The 15,960-nt window shown below is 34.2% G+C and overlaps 1 non-coding gene and 1 pseudogene across 1 annotated transcript; both read left to right on the forward strand.

Moving 5' to 3' along the window:
• The first annotated feature begins 7,594 nt into the window (after positions 1–7,594).
• Trnas-aga (transfer RNA serine (anticodon AGA)) lies at positions 7,595–7,668 on the forward strand. Its single transcript has one exon. It is a non-coding gene; the product is annotated as a tRNA-Ser (tRNA).
• A 5,973-nt stretch (positions 7,669–13,641) lies between these two features.
• On the forward strand, positions 13,642–15,283 carry LOC134246824 (scavenger receptor class F member 2-like; annotated as a pseudogene).
• The last annotated feature ends 677 nt before the right edge of the window (positions 15,284–15,960 follow it).

Raw genomic sequence — 15,960 nt, forward strand, 5'->3', positions numbered from 1 at the left:
TAAGTAGCGATCAAGTGTGGACAGTGTTATAGTACCTGAAAAGTAGCGATCAAGTGTGGACAGTGTTATAGAAACTGATCATTTGTAATCAAGTGTGGACAGTGTTATAGTAGCTGATCATTTGTAATCAAGTATGGACAGTGTTATAGTAACTGATCATTTGTAATCACGTGTGGACAGTGTTATAGTAGCTGATCATTTGTAATCAAGTGTGGACAGTGTAATAGTAGCTTATCATCTGTAATCAAGTGAGGACAGTGTAATGGACAGTGAAATAGTAGCTGATCATTTGTAATCAAGTGAGGACAGTGTTATAGTAACTGATCAGTAGCAATGTGAGGACAGTGTTATAGTAGCTGATCAGTAGCAATCAATTGAGGACAGTGTTATAGTAGTTGATCAGTTGCGATCAAGTGTGGTCAGTGTTATAGTAACTCATCATTTGTAATCAAGTGTGGACAGTGTAATAGAAGCTGATCATTTGTAATCAAGTGTGGACAGTGTAATAGTAGCTGATCATTTGTAATCAAGTGAGGACAGTGTAATAGTAGCTGATCATTTGTAATCAAGTGAGGACAGTGTTATAGTAGCTGATCAGTAACGATGTGAGAACAGTGCTATAGTAGCTGAACATTTGTAATCAAGTGTGGACAGTCTAAAAGTAGCTGATCATTTGTAATCAAGTGAGGACAGTGTTATAGTAGCTGATCATTTGTAATCAGGTGTGGACAGTGTTATAGTAACTGATCATTTGTAATCAAGTGTGGACAGTGTTATAGAATCTGATCATTTGTAATCAAGTGAGGACAGTGTTATAGTAGTTGATCAGTAGCGATCAAGTGTGGACAGTGTTATAGAAACTGATCATTTGTAATCTAGTGTGGACAGTGTTATAGTAGCTGATCATTTGTAATCAAGTGTGGACAGTGTAATATTAGCTGATCATTTGTAATCAAGTGAGGACAGTGTTATAGTAGCTGATCAGTAGCGATTAAGTGTGGACAGTGTTATAGTAGCTGATTAGTAGTGATCAAGTGTGAAAAGTGTTATAGTAGCTGATCAGTAGCGATCACATGAGGACAGTGTTATGGTAGCTGATCAGTAGTGATCAAGTGAGGACAGTGTTATAGTAGCTGATCAGTAGCAATAAAGTGAGGACAGTGTTATGGTAGCTGATCAGTAGCGATCAAGTGAGGACAGTGTTTAAGTAGCTCATCAGTAGCGAACAAGTGTGGACATTGTAATGGTAGCTGATCAGTAGCGATCAGGTGTGGACAGTGTTATAGTAGCTGATCAGTAGTAATAAAGTGAGGACAGTGTTATGGTGGCTAATCAGTAGCAATCAAGTGAGGACAGTGTTTAAGTAGCTGATCAGTAGCGATCAAGTGTGGACAGTGTTATAGTAGCTGATCAGTAGCAATCAAATGTGGACAGCATTATAGTAGCTGATCATTAGCAATAAAGTGAGGACAGTGTTATAGTAGCTGATCAGTAGCAATCACGTGAGGACAGTGTTATAGTAGCTGATCAGTAGCGATCAAATGAGGACAGTGTTATAGTAGCTGATCAGTAGCAATAAAGTGAGGACAGTATTATAGTAGCTGATCAGTGGCAATCACGTGAGGACAGTGTTATATTAGCTGATCAGTAGCAATGTGAGGACGGTGTTAAAGAAGCTGATTAGTAGCAATGTGAGGACAGTGTTATAGTTGCTGATCAGTAGCAATGTGAGGACGGTGTTTTAAAAGCTGATTAGTAGCAGTGTGAGGACAGTGTTATAGTAGCTGATAAGTAGCAAGAAAACGAGAACAGTGTTATAGAAACTGATCAGTAGTGATCAAGTTTGGACAGTGTTATAGAAACTGATCAGTAGTGATCAAGTGTGGACAGTGTTATAGAAACTGATCAGTAGTGATCAAGTGTGGACAGTGTTATAGAAACTGATCAGTAGTGATCAAGTGTGGACAGTGTTATAGAAACTGATCAGTAGTGATCAAGTGTGGACAGTGTTATAGAAACTGATCAGTAGCAATAAAGTGTGGAGAGTGTTTTAGAAACTGATCAGAAGCAATTCAAGGACAGTGTTATAGTAGCTGATCAGTATCGATCAAGTGAGGACAGTGTTTAAGTAGCTGATTTGTAGCGATCAAGTGTGGAAATTGTAATGGTAGCTTATTAGTAGCCATCAAGTTTGGACAGTGTTATAGTAGCTGATCAGTAGCAATCAAGTGAGGACAGTGTTGTAGTAGCTGATCAGTAGCAATCAAGTGAGGACAGTGTTGTAGTAGCTGATCAGTAGCAATGTGAGGACAGTGTTCTAGTAGCTGAATAGTAATGATCAAGTGTAGACAGGTAACAGTAGCTGATTAGTAGCGTGGTGAGGACAGTGTTAAAGTAGCCTTTTTCCGATCTTTTTGAATTATTCAATTGTATGTTATAAAAAACGTATATCCTTCTGTGTTCAATAATCCAGGAGTGAAAAAAAGAATAAGATAAATTAAATGTCACAATTTTCATTTAATTTTATTATGTTAGTACGTTATTGTGTACCATAATTTCATTCACACCTTGTAGTTTTTAGGGATAGCTGATCATGGCTGTCAGACCAGTTTGAACAATTTTGTCGACAAGTGAGTTCTGAGCAGACCGTAGAAGTGAGATGATGTGTCCTTCCTAAAGAAAATATCGTATGACCTGTGTAGCTGCAGATCTGTAGCGTTATGATTTTATATATTTGTCTTTGACCTTAACGCTACAGATCCGGTAGTGCAAATAAGGTGCAATTTACGGCGCAATGTTTTTTGCGCTCTTTTGGTGAGAATTTCTCCACTTTTTAGCATTGGTCAATTTAATCTGTATATTCTATCCATCTCCAAACCCTTTATAGTCGTCTCTACAAGTGATAAACTCGCTTGATTAAATTTTGTTGGATAGATTCCTGAAAATTTACTACCAGCGAGTTTATTGCCTGTAGAGCCAACTATAAATGGTTGGGAGATAAACTATAATTATTGGGTACAGTTTATTTCTAGAATTAGCCGGTTGAAAAGTAGTTGATTGACCAATACTAGCAAGCGGAGAAATTCTCCCCAAAAGAGCGCAAAAAATATTGCGCCGTTAATTACACCTTTTTTTGCACTGCGGGATCTGTACCCGACTACCGTTATGGTCAGAGACAAATATATAAAACCATAACGCTATAGATCTGCAGCTATGACTTGTGTGGTTGCGTTAAAAAGCTGGGTGCATTCGGTCTGAGGTTTTTTGAGTGTCCGAAAAGCTTTTCTGTTTGGACTGTAAACAGGTAAAGTATAGTAGAGAAATTAAGCAGCGGTGAGTTTGAACTGTATATTTTGTTGGTTTGGTATTTTATCTATTAACATTTTCATAAAAGAAGTTTTTTATAGTAAAATATTATGTAGCTGACTATGGAAACCCAGACTTTGAAATAATATGTTATTATCAGATTACAGGTGATCAACGATGTATGTGCGCGCGCGTGTTGGAATCAGCAGGTAACATTATGGCATTCTGAGAAATTCGAGCAGGAAATCCTGTGCAATAGGGCGTTAAAGGTTCGAAGGACATGCAAAGTTGGGCAGTGTCGTAACCGTGTGTGTGAGTAACCAACGCCAGTATGTAGTTTAGCAGTTTACGATAACGTCTTGGGTTAAACTTGGATCAATACTGAATGATTAACTTGATAACCACCTAACGTGATCTTTACCATTTTCATTTTTAACCACATTAAAAGTATATTGATACAAATATTGTTTAAGAATTAATCATAACGTTTAACCTGAATTTTAAAAATAAATAATGTAGTTATTTCAGTATATGTTATTGTCAAGAAAAAATCCTTGCCTTTAGTTTTAGGATTAATTTAAGCTGAAAGTGATATAAAGAAAGGAACTTTTTTGTCAAATCAGAAAGTATAGATCTTTTATATTTGTATGTCACAGGTATTTCTTTAGCAGGACAATCTGATGACAGATTACTTAAAATTGAAAAGAACTATATATGCTGTATATTGCATATATTTTCCCCCACAAAAGTCAAATTTTGAAACCTTCCTAAAATGTGCTAAATTCAATAAATTGTATGAGAAATATAAATTAACAGAAAATATTTATGTAACCAGAATTTAGGTTTTCAATCATTTATTAGAAACTTCCCTTTAAAGGCATCGTTCTACAATAATATATAAAGACAAAGTTAGATAATGCAGCATAAAACAGTTCACAATAAAAATTAAACTAATACTTTGTCTGTCTTATTATTTTAGAATACTTCCTAATTAAACATATGTATCTGTTGAATATAGTGAATGAAACAAATAAATAATTCCATGGTATTCAACATATAAGATATTTATACATATTACTTTTCATTATGTACCATTATATTGATAAATATCATTCACTGTAATATGGACATAAAAATAAAATATTTTGATTGTCACCTACCCTAAGTAATGATTTAACAGGAGGTGTAAGTTGAGCAAATATTCAACACACTTATTTTTACATCAACCTGTCATCAATAGTAACATCATATTAGCTTTTCATCAGTGTAATGCGTTCAATAAAAATATATAGAAGAATAATTAAAATATTTCACAGTATCATATATACTGCATTGTTATACATATAAAAATAAAACATTTAATACCACAATTTTAATTACATTACTGAATAGGTCCAAATGATCTTCTATGTACTTTCTTAAGATCGAACAAAGCAAATATGGCTTCTGATAATTACAGGAAGTTTGTTACACAAAGGAAATTATTTTGTAAAATATTCTATGATTTAAAATTACTGTCAATATAGGATTCTGAGTATTTTAAAACAAACGTGTATTTATTTTGATATTAATTAAATGGACATTATATGCAAGGTGTTACTGGTCAAGTGGGTCAGCACTCGCCCCACAATCCAAAGGTCCCCGGATCAGACATCAGCATGGGCAACACTTTTTATTGATAAAATTTATTTAATTGTGTTTAATATTTAATGTACTATCTTACATTTTTATATTTAATAACTAAACCTACATAATTATTTTTGAAAATTAAAACACAATCTTACATATCACCCCGTTTGTCATTGCTTTACACTGCAATGACTATTAAAACACAACGAATGTCAATATCAACATTGAAACTGTCAATGTTTACTTTGAGACCAAACTTGGCTTAGTTTTACTTCTAATATATCTCCCAAAATCGCAGCAGGGTTTGCTATGGCGTTACTAAGATGTTCAAAATCACTTTCATTTGACACTGTTTGAGTTCTTATTCCCTTCCAAAGAGTAAGAAATAGGGACTGTAACCTGTTGATGCATGTATAATTGAGTTATTAACGCATACTAGTTTGGGTGAATGTTCTGGCCATCTTTGTTTTTTTTTTCTGCTGTTAAAGTAAATTGTGTATTGTTCTATTACACCTTTCAACATGACCATTTCCCTCTGGATGGTACGGGGTGGTTCTACTCTTTGCGATGTTGTAAAATATATAGAGTTCTTGAAGAATTACACTCTAGAAGTTTCTGCCTTGATCACTCTGAATTTTTTGAACCAATCTTTGATTAGCACCCTTGCTACAGTTGTAGCTTTTGGTCTTTTGTTGGAACTGCCTGTGTAAACTTAGAAAAGATGTCTGTCATAACAAGTACATTTTCTCTACCATCAGATGCAGTTCAAGTACAGTTACAAAAATCTAAATCTAATATGTCTAATGGTTGAAAAGCTAACATATTTCCAACGGGAGATTTTACAGATGGAATTGGTGCTTTAGATATCATGCATCTTTCACATTTTTTACAGTACTGCTCAATGTCATTTTTCATGGTTGGCCAATAGCATCTTTTATGAATAAGGGACGATGTTTTTTTTCTATTCTTTGGTGCCCAGCATGATTATGCAAAGATTCAAGTACGTACTGCTTTAATGTTTCTATGAGAAGCACTTGTCGATAAGGTCCAGTTTCTTCTTCTACGTATCTGTAAACAACATCATCTTCAATCATCAGCTTGTCTATTTGTTTCAGTAATTTCCTTGCTGCTTTCTTCTCTTTCTTTAAGTTGTCAACTTTTGGTTGTAAAGTATTATTTATTGCCAAGGAATTGACGCGGTAAATATTAGTAATATTCTTAATCACAAAAGGGTCCAGAGTCTTGTATTCCACCATATTTCAAGTTAAAGACTACGCCTTGTATTTCCTACAAATATACATCGACCATTGCTTCCAAACTTTTCAATTACAAAAATACTTTACATGGCCTGGATATCGACCTTCTGAAAAATAATCCCCTTTCGTGTTCATGTTCTTCTTCGCCCTATAACTATAGTCCTGCTGGACACGTTATTACAGGTGACGTAAATATAGTTCGTAATGAGGACCTTAGATCAATAATTTTAAAAGGTCTTAAATATAGGGAACCCAGATCCTTCATCAACTAGCCTTGGAATTTCATAAATATTATGGATTCTGTAGAAGATTACCCTAGGCGACGGACCAGACATGAAAAAGAAGACGTTGCCACTTTGTCAGAGTGGATTAAATGTATCAGATCTATGTTAAAGTCACGTATTAAAAGATTGAAGGGCAAAATGAAAACCATATATCCTTCTGTGTTCAATAAACCAGAAGTGAAAAAAGAATTAAATAGATTACACGATCAGTACGTACTAGTTCCTGCCGACAAAGCAGGTAACAACATTGTCTTCGTTTGTAAGGCTCATTATATAAATTGCATTTTAGAAGAACTTGGATTTAATTCTACAAGTGGTAATCCTACTTATACATATACTACTCTTTCTAAGGAAGAAATTCTTCAAAATCACCTGTCAGTTTTGAATACTTTTAATATTCCACAGAGCCAAAATGAATTTGAACTACCTTATATATATTGGATTCCGAAACTTCTGTAGTATGGAAAGGAGGAATGAGTAATCATACATTGAAAATTCATAAATACATATATATTGAAAACATATGGCTGGACCGGGAATCGAACCCGGGACCCCTGTATTTCTATTCAGGTGCTGTAATCACTGAGCTATCCAGGCCGATGTCCTCAGTCCAGCCTAATTTCCTACATTCCCCCTTCCTTAAATAGTCTTCGACCCCGAAGACACAACTCAAGTTCACCTTGTCAGGACTTTAACATTAGTAATTATACATTGCCTGAACAAGGTGGGCCACGGCACCTTCTGTAGTATGGAAAGGAGGAATGAGTAAACATACATTGAAAATTCATAAATACATATATATTGAAAACATATGGCTTGACCGGGAATCGAACCCGGGACCCCTGTATTTCTATTCAGGTGCTCTAACCACTGAGCTATCCAGGCCGATGTCCTCGGTCCAGCCATTTGTTTTCAATATATATGTATTTATGAATTTTCAATGTATGTTTACTCATTCCTCCTTTCCATACTACAGTTGGTGCCGTGGCCTACCTTGTTCAGGCAATGTATAACTACTAATGTTAAAGTCCTGACAAGGTGAACTTGAGTTGTGTCTTCAGGGTCGAAGACTATTTAAGGAAGGGGGAATGTAGGAAAGTAGGCTGGACTGAGGACATCGGCCTGGATAGCTCAGTGGTTAGAGCACCTGACTAGAAATACAGGGGTCCCGGGTTCGATTCCCGGTCCAGCCATATGTTTTCAATATATATGTATTTATGAATTTTCAATGTATGATTACTCATTCCTCCTTTCCATACTACACTTCATAAGAATCCTTACAAACAAAGATACATTGCAGGTTCCAGTAAATCTTCAACCAAGCCTCTTTCGTTACTTCTCACTAAAATATTGACAGTAGTGAAGGAAAAACTTCAAGAGTACTGTACAACTATATATTCAAGAAGTGGTGTAAATCAGATGTGGATACTTAAAAATTCTAAAGAACTTTTGGACAATTTGAAATCACAAGACTTTACAAAAATCAACAGCATAAAAACTTACGACTTTTCAACTTTATACACAACAATTCCGCACGACAAATTAAAATCCAGGCTTTTTGATATCATTGACAGCTGCTTCTTCAACAAAAATGGAAGTCGTAAGTTTACTTACCTCGTCATTGGTCATTTGAAAAATTATTTTGTTAAAACAGATTCTGATTGCAAACATAATTACTCTGTAGTTGACATAAAAAAGATGCTTGAGTTTCTGATTGATAATATCTATGTGGTTTTTGGAGACCAGGTATTCCAACAATCTATTGGAATTCCCATGGGTACAAATTGCGCTCCGTTATTAACAGACTTATTTTTATATTCATATGAAGCAGAATTTATGCAAAATCTTTTGCGTGAAAAGAAAAAAATACTTGCTGTGGCCTTCAACTCGACATTTAGATATATCGACGACGTATTGTCAATTAATAATGACAATTTCCATCCCTACGTCGACACGATATATCCTGGTGAGCTTGAGATAAAAGATACTACAGAGTCCGACACTTCTGCTTCATACTTGGATATTTTACTTGTAAAAGACACAAATGGTAATCTAACAACCAAGCTATATGATAAACGTGATGACTTTAACTTTTCTATCGTCAACTTCCCTTACTTATGCAGCAATATACCTTCATCACCTGCATAGGGAGTATTTATATCTCAGTTGATTCGATACGCTAGAGCATGCTCTACGTATGAACAATTTCTTAAACGAGGTAAATTATTAACAAGCAAGTTGATGAAACAAGAATATCAACAGTCTCGTTTAAAGTCATCATTTCGTAAATTCTATGGTCGATACAATGACCTTGTCAGCAAATACAATTTATCATTGAATGAAATGCTGACTGACGTTTTTCATACCAATTGTTAGTCCATTATTTATACACTGAATTGACTACGGATTTGTTTCCCGTTATTTCCTGATTATGACAACGAGCACACGGCGGGTGTGACCGGTCGGCAGGGGATGCTCACTCCTCCATGGCACCTGATCCCACCTCTGATGTTTCGGAGGTCCGTGTTTGCTCTGCTCTTATTTTGTATATTTGTTTAATGGACGTTGAGATTGAATACTGTTCGTTATTTCCATATCCTTCATCTAGCTTTTGTTCAATTTCTTCAGACAGACTTTTTCAATCCAATAACTTTTCTATTAAAAATTCTTTTAAGTCATTTAGATACAATTCAAAAGAAAAGTAGACAAATTTTCACCCTGGCGAACTCCTTTTCTACAAAGAAAATATTCAGAAAAATCATTGTTATGACATATTGTAGATTTAACAATCATTATACATATAAAAAAAAACTTTAAAGCATTTTTCTGTTATATGGTATATAACAAGCTTTTTCCACAATTCTACTAGCCATACTTTATCAAATGCAGCTTTAAAACCAATAAAGGCACAAAATAATTTCTTTTTCTTAAGCAATGTCAGTTATATCAATGAATTAAGTTCAAACATGTTATCAACGATTAGTACTTTTTCCTATAAAGATCTACAGTTTATACAGGTTTAGAAGTATATGGACCTCTGGGAGGAAAATTACCAACAATTTATCAACATTCAAAGGGGCTTGTTATTTAAAAAAAATCAAAGAATGTTTATTGCTATAAAGAATTATCATCATGTCAAAATCTTGATTGATTGCTGTTCATGAGTACAATAGTTCTCTAAAATCTAATTATGACATAATTTCTAAAAATATATATATATAATTTCTCAGTTAATCCATGGCTAAGAGATGGGATAAACAGAAACTGGTTAAATTTCAGAAGCCAGAATAATTCAAAATATATATTTCAATAATATTTGTAATAAAAATATATTACTAACTAAAGTTAAAATGGCTCATCTAATTGACTCAGGCTTCTTTAAAGAACAGTTGAATTAAATTGAAACAGTCAAAGTATTGTAAACAAAATCAACTAAAACTGTTGACCAGTTATGATTACGAAAATGTATTTTTTTTTTATTTCAAAATCAATCTTCAAAATTTTGATTTCAATTCAACAAATATTAGTATTCATTCAACACTATAAACATTCAATTTATGGAACATATAACTGGGAAGAATCACTAGAATGTATCAAAATAGTTGCAATATATATACATGTAATGTACAACATTCAAACGATGTCAAATTACAACTAAAAATATAAAATTCTATAAAAATCAATCTAGAACTGAATTTGAGTTCCACGTAAAATCTATTTTACACACACATATACAACGCAAGTTTTAATGAGTAATATTATGAATTCGGATTTCAATTTCTAGTCTGTAATATCTGATCTGTAATAGCTGATTTTATTTCTTTGATATCTGACATCATTGACCTCAGCATTTCACGGTCATTTTCCATTTTAACCTTTTCTATAATAGCCTTTTCATCTTCCTCAATTATCGTCAGTTTTTAAATGTATTTAAGATCATCTGGGTACTTCTTTCCAGTGAATGTTTCTAGTCTTTGGCAGACATCTTACATTATTGACCACGTGTCATCGAATTCTGTCTGAGGACTGGAGGCTGCGCATGCGCAGTCAATCTAATTCTCTCCACATTGTCACCCACAGTTATTTCTCCTGCTGCCGGCTCTTTTCCCCATTCTCCTTTTGTTGGTTTAGGAGTCGTTGAACAAATGATTCTTATAATCTTGTATGTTAATGAAAATATCAAAGTCCTTTTATCCAGAATGCATTGCTTTTTTCAAAAGATCTTCTTGGTCTGGATTAAACTTCACATCTCTTCTATTTTTGTTTGATAATAAATTCACCTTGTTCTCAATATCAGATGCGGGAATTCCTGATTCTAAAATATCTATGTATGCTTTATTTAACACAACATTTGTACACATAAATCTTAGTCTTCTACAGAGCATTCTATAAACTCTCAATTTGTAACAAATTAATTAGGCTGATCATTGTTTCTTATTGTTTAAGAGTTGACTTGATTGTGTCCAAAATTTCTTGCATTTCAGCGACTTTTTTAATAATCTCATCCTTATCCTCCTTTCTCAAGGTCAGATTTTTAATCTCATTAAGTTTTTCGAGGTAAGTCTTTCCAGTGACGGTTTCTAGTCTTTTGGAGATATCTGACATCATTGACCAGGTGTCATCGAATTCTGTCTGAGGGGTGGAGGCTGAACTCACGTGCGCAGTCAATCTATTTCGTATTGACCTAATTCTCTCGATATCATCACCTACAGTCACCTCTCCTGCTGCTGGCTCTTTTCCCCATTCTCCTTTTGTTGGTTTAGGGATAGTTAAACAAATGTTTCGTATCATCTTGTAAGTAAATGAAATATCAAAATCCTTATATCCAGAATTCTAAGCTTTTTTCAATAGATCTTCTTGGTCTGGGTTCAACTTCAGATCTCTTCTCTTTTTTGTTGATAATGAATTTACTTTGTTCTCAATATAGCAGGAAGGTACTTCTGATTCAAGAACATCTCTGTATGCCTAATTCAACACATCGTTTGTTGCCATTCCAAGTTTTGCGAACCTAGATCTACCCTCCAGCTCTTGTGCAGTGGTCATTTGGCTGCTTGAATCACTCAACTTTCTCTGAAAGCAGATAACAATAGTAATATTACTAAAGCCATCTTAGCAGAATTATGAACTTAAAAGATAATTTTACAGTCGAAAAAGCAAAGTAATATCTGGCTAATATGAGGGTTTTCCCCAGAAAAACGCGAACATTTTCAATATTTGTTATTTCACTAATATTACAAAGTTAAAATTTGGTAAACATGTACTTCATAATAAACATTTGCTATATAATTCACAGAAATATAAATAAAATATCTCTATAAATGACATTTTTATCCTCGACCAACGACCCAGGAAACATGCATCTAAAACACAAATTGTTCGCAGCATGACTTTTTCTTTGATACTACATTTGATTTTCTTTTAGTTATTCATTTCTCCACTTTACAAATGCTACAGTTCAAAATGTATCAAGGAATCGTTAAAATCTTTTAATAGACAATTTTTTTTCCAATCAATAAGCTGAATGCTGCCATAGTCAGCGGCAATCTCAACTTATGACGTCCATTCTAGACCTTTTGTCATTTTTGTAGGTCTACTAAACGCTTCTTCCATCACATGGCTAGTTCATCAATCTTTGAAACTTTTAATTATGTACAAACCAGATTTCGATACATGTATTTGTGTCGTTCCATGGTACCCAGCTACTTTCCCGTATAAGCAGGGGTAATACCCCGCTCCACACATCACCGAGAAATTTGGTGATTTCTACCCCCCTACCCAGGGCGTTATGTGAGGGGCTGGATTTAAACAATTATGTGGATGCCTCTATATCAATATATTTCATTATTGCTTTGAGATTTTTTTGAAAGTCTTTGCTATTTTGTCATCCCATGGGTCATCAGTTTAACACTGCTTAAATAAGGATGTTTTCATACCAACTGTTGTTTTGTTATTTTTTAAAAAGACAATTTGTAAAGATTTTTGCATTGTTTAAGTTTGATTTCCCAAATCTGACCCTATTCTATGCTTCCATAAACTTTCAAAATAAAACAAGAGGCCCATGGGCCACATCGCTCACCTGAGAAGCTTTGACCATTCTGTTCTTTACCAGATTTCCCCTTTGTTATACATAGTGCATCCCAACCCTACCCCACTGATAAATCATAATTTAGACATTTTGAAATCTACACTACCCCATGATCCTTCCATTGGCACATATGTTTTAGCTTTTTTGGCCCATTGGTTCCTGAGAAGAAGATTTTCAAAGATTTTCCCTATATATTTTGTGTAAAACTTTGATTCCCCTATAATGGCCCCGCCCTTCCCCCAGGGGTCATGATTCCTACAATTTAGAATTTACACTACCAAGAATGCTTCCACATAAGCTTCACTCTTTCTGGCCCAGTGGTTCTTGAGAAGAAGATTTTCAAAGATTTTCCCTAGATATTTTGTGTTAAACTTTGATTCCCCTATAATGGCCCCGCCCTTCCCCCAGGGGTCATGATTCCTACAATTTAGAATTTACACTACCAAGAATGCTTCCACATAAGCTTCACTTTTTCTGGCCCAGTGGTTCTTGAGAAGAAGATTTTCAAAGATTTTTCCTATATATTTCTATGTAAAACTTTGATACCCCATTGTGGCCCCGCCCTTCCCCTGGGGGTCATGATTTGAACAATTTAGAATCTACATTATACCAGGATGCTTCCACATAAGTTTCAGCTTTACTGGCCCAGTGGTTCTTGAGAAGAAGATTTTTTAATGACCCAACCCTATTTTTTCTCTTTTCTTGATTATCTCCCCTTGCGAGGGGATATGTCACTTCATTTTGACAATTTAAATTCCCCTTCACCAAAGGATGCTTTGTACCAAGTTTGGTCAAAATTGGCCCAGTGATTCTTGAGAAGAAGTCGAAAATGTGAAAAGTTTACGGACGGACAGACAGACAGACAGACAGAGTCTCTCTGTAGGATGTTGTTTCCTGAGTCTCTCTGTATGATGTTGATTTCTGAGTCTCTCTGTATGATGTTGTTTCCTGAGTCTCTCTGCCGGATATTGTTTTCTGAGTGAATACTGGGATGTTGAATGATATTTGGAGATAACTTACTGTAATCAAGCTAATACACTGTGTGTCAATTCAAACAATACAAAGCTGGAGCAGAGCAAACATGAACGTAAACATCAGCGTTGGTATTAGAGGGCGGTTGTGGTGACATCAAATAATGGGTTAAACTGTGGCTTTTGGACACTTAACTCCAAGGATTGGTAGTCATTGATTGATCTGCCCAATTTTTGTATTTCTTAATAAATGTTCAGCTTGAATAATGTTTGTTATTTCCATATGTTGCATTTTATTTTCTATTTTAAAGAAACAGCTGCAAACAAACAGTCCAAATAGGTTTAGTTTAGGTTTTGATTCAAATTTATGTCTTATCTATTGCTATTGATTCGGAAGAATTTCCCACATTATTCTGGGTTTCAATTAAATCTATCATGTCCATTTAAGTAATATATCTAAAGAACTATCATATTTCAAAGGAACAATAATACAAGTTTATTTGTACAGAGTGATTTGTGTAGAGTGATTTATATATCTTGTTATGAACAAAAAAATATCAAGATACATGTATTTACACTTTTCCAAATTATTCACATTATTTCAAACATATTTTAGTGTGTCCAAGTGGAACATACGGGGAGGAGTGTAAGTTTCAGTGTGGTCAGTGTAGAGATGGCGTGGCCTGTCATCACGTGTCGGGCACGTGTGTCAGTGGATGTTAGCCCGGGTATACCAGTCAGGCGTGTAAAAATGGTAGGTACCGTGTTCCTGTTATACCAGTCTTTTTTAAAGATAAATAAATAAAAGAAATCATGAAATATGATACCTTACAGAAGATAGCACTGTTATTTATGGAAAAATATAGAATATGAGCAAATAAGCATACTTTAAATTGAATTTGTCTGTGTTTGTCTTTTGTTTCATTGGCTATTGTAATTTTTTATTAAGTCTGTCCCTTTGGTCAGTACGGGTATAAATGTGAGAAGTTCTTTGGAGTGGACGCTAAGTGTAACCCCGTTACCGGCGAATGCTGTGGTTGTACCGAGCTACTTAAGTCTGGTACGACATTTCTCAGAAAATTAGGAAATTCTCCATATCGTATGCTAGTTGTAATTGTTTAAACCATGTACATGATGTAATGAACATTTCTTAGGTTTCTCATTTCCAGTGGAACATATAAGATTAATACAATAGATCTTGACATGAATCATACATTTCTTTAATTATTTGGTAATACATAGTTACACATATCCTAAAAAAATGTTATTATTTCTGAAGTTTATTTGTTTTTTAATTATAAATTTTCATGAAACATTTTATCCTCATCACAGAAAAATAATAAAGAGGTAAAAAAAAGAAAAGTGTAGTTTTATTGTGGCTTTGGCAAAACACTGAAAGACTTGTGGCCAATTATTTCCCACCAGAGAAAGGAAGAAAGATACTGCTTATGTCACAATTTAGTATTCATAAGCGTATTTAAATAAGTTTACCTTTCTGTTTTGAAAATATATATTTATTTATTTGTGTTTCTATTTTTCATCTCCTATTATTAATTAACAGTGAAGGAGAAGGACGCCAATCTTGACCACGAAGAGAAGGTCGTGATAGGGCTGGCCGTCCCCCTGGGGGTGTCCCTCCTCGTCAACTGTATACTGTGCTCCGCCACCTGCTACTTCTACATCATCTACAAGGAGAAAATCGTCAAGAAACTGGACGAGAGGGACGAGAAAAACGAACACTTTCTTAATTAATTATGAACAAAAAGTTCATTTTTATGTATGAATACCTCAACTTCAAACAGATTAGTCATGGTTTTGCAGCGTAATGATGAACCAGTACCATATCATTTTTTTTAAATATCATTTTTAACGGTTATTCTTGTTTGTATTTTTGTCAACTGTATTTAAATTTAATTACTAATTTTTCATACAAAATATGATATTTATGAACCCTATCACATAACATTTAAAATTTTACCATGACGTTCAATTCCATTCAGGGAAGTTATGTTAAAAGGTTCATTCTCTATAAGGCCATTTTCCGGCCTACGATAAAATCACTTCAAAATGTGATTTTATATAACTATAATCATTCCAGTTCATGATTTCGATGTTTGTTTTTCAACATCTATCATCTAAGTCACGTGATTTAGAGAAAAAAATGACTGTAAATTAAAGAAAAATTGAGGGTAGGTCTATTTATATTCAAGTTTCTATGCATGTTTCTGAATGTAAATAATCAAAAATTGTTTCTTTATGTCGGAAATACATACGACTTAAGTAATAAATTCGAAGATTTTTTGAATTTAATGTTCAAGATATTTTTTATGACAATAATTCCGATGCATCCACATTTTGCATATTTTGAACGCAAATCTTTACGAAATTCACACTGTATGGTGCTGAAAAAAGTTTGATTGGCAATTTAT

The sequence above is a fragment of the Saccostrea cucullata genome, unplaced genomic scaffold (genome assembly GCF_032062105.1).
Source record: "Saccostrea cucullata isolate Sc308-1 unplaced genomic scaffold, CSIRO_AGI_Scuc_v1 ctg11462, whole genome shotgun sequence".
In the NCBI taxonomy this organism is placed as follows: Eukaryota; Metazoa; Mollusca; class Bivalvia; order Ostreida; family Ostreidae; genus Saccostrea; species Saccostrea cuccullata.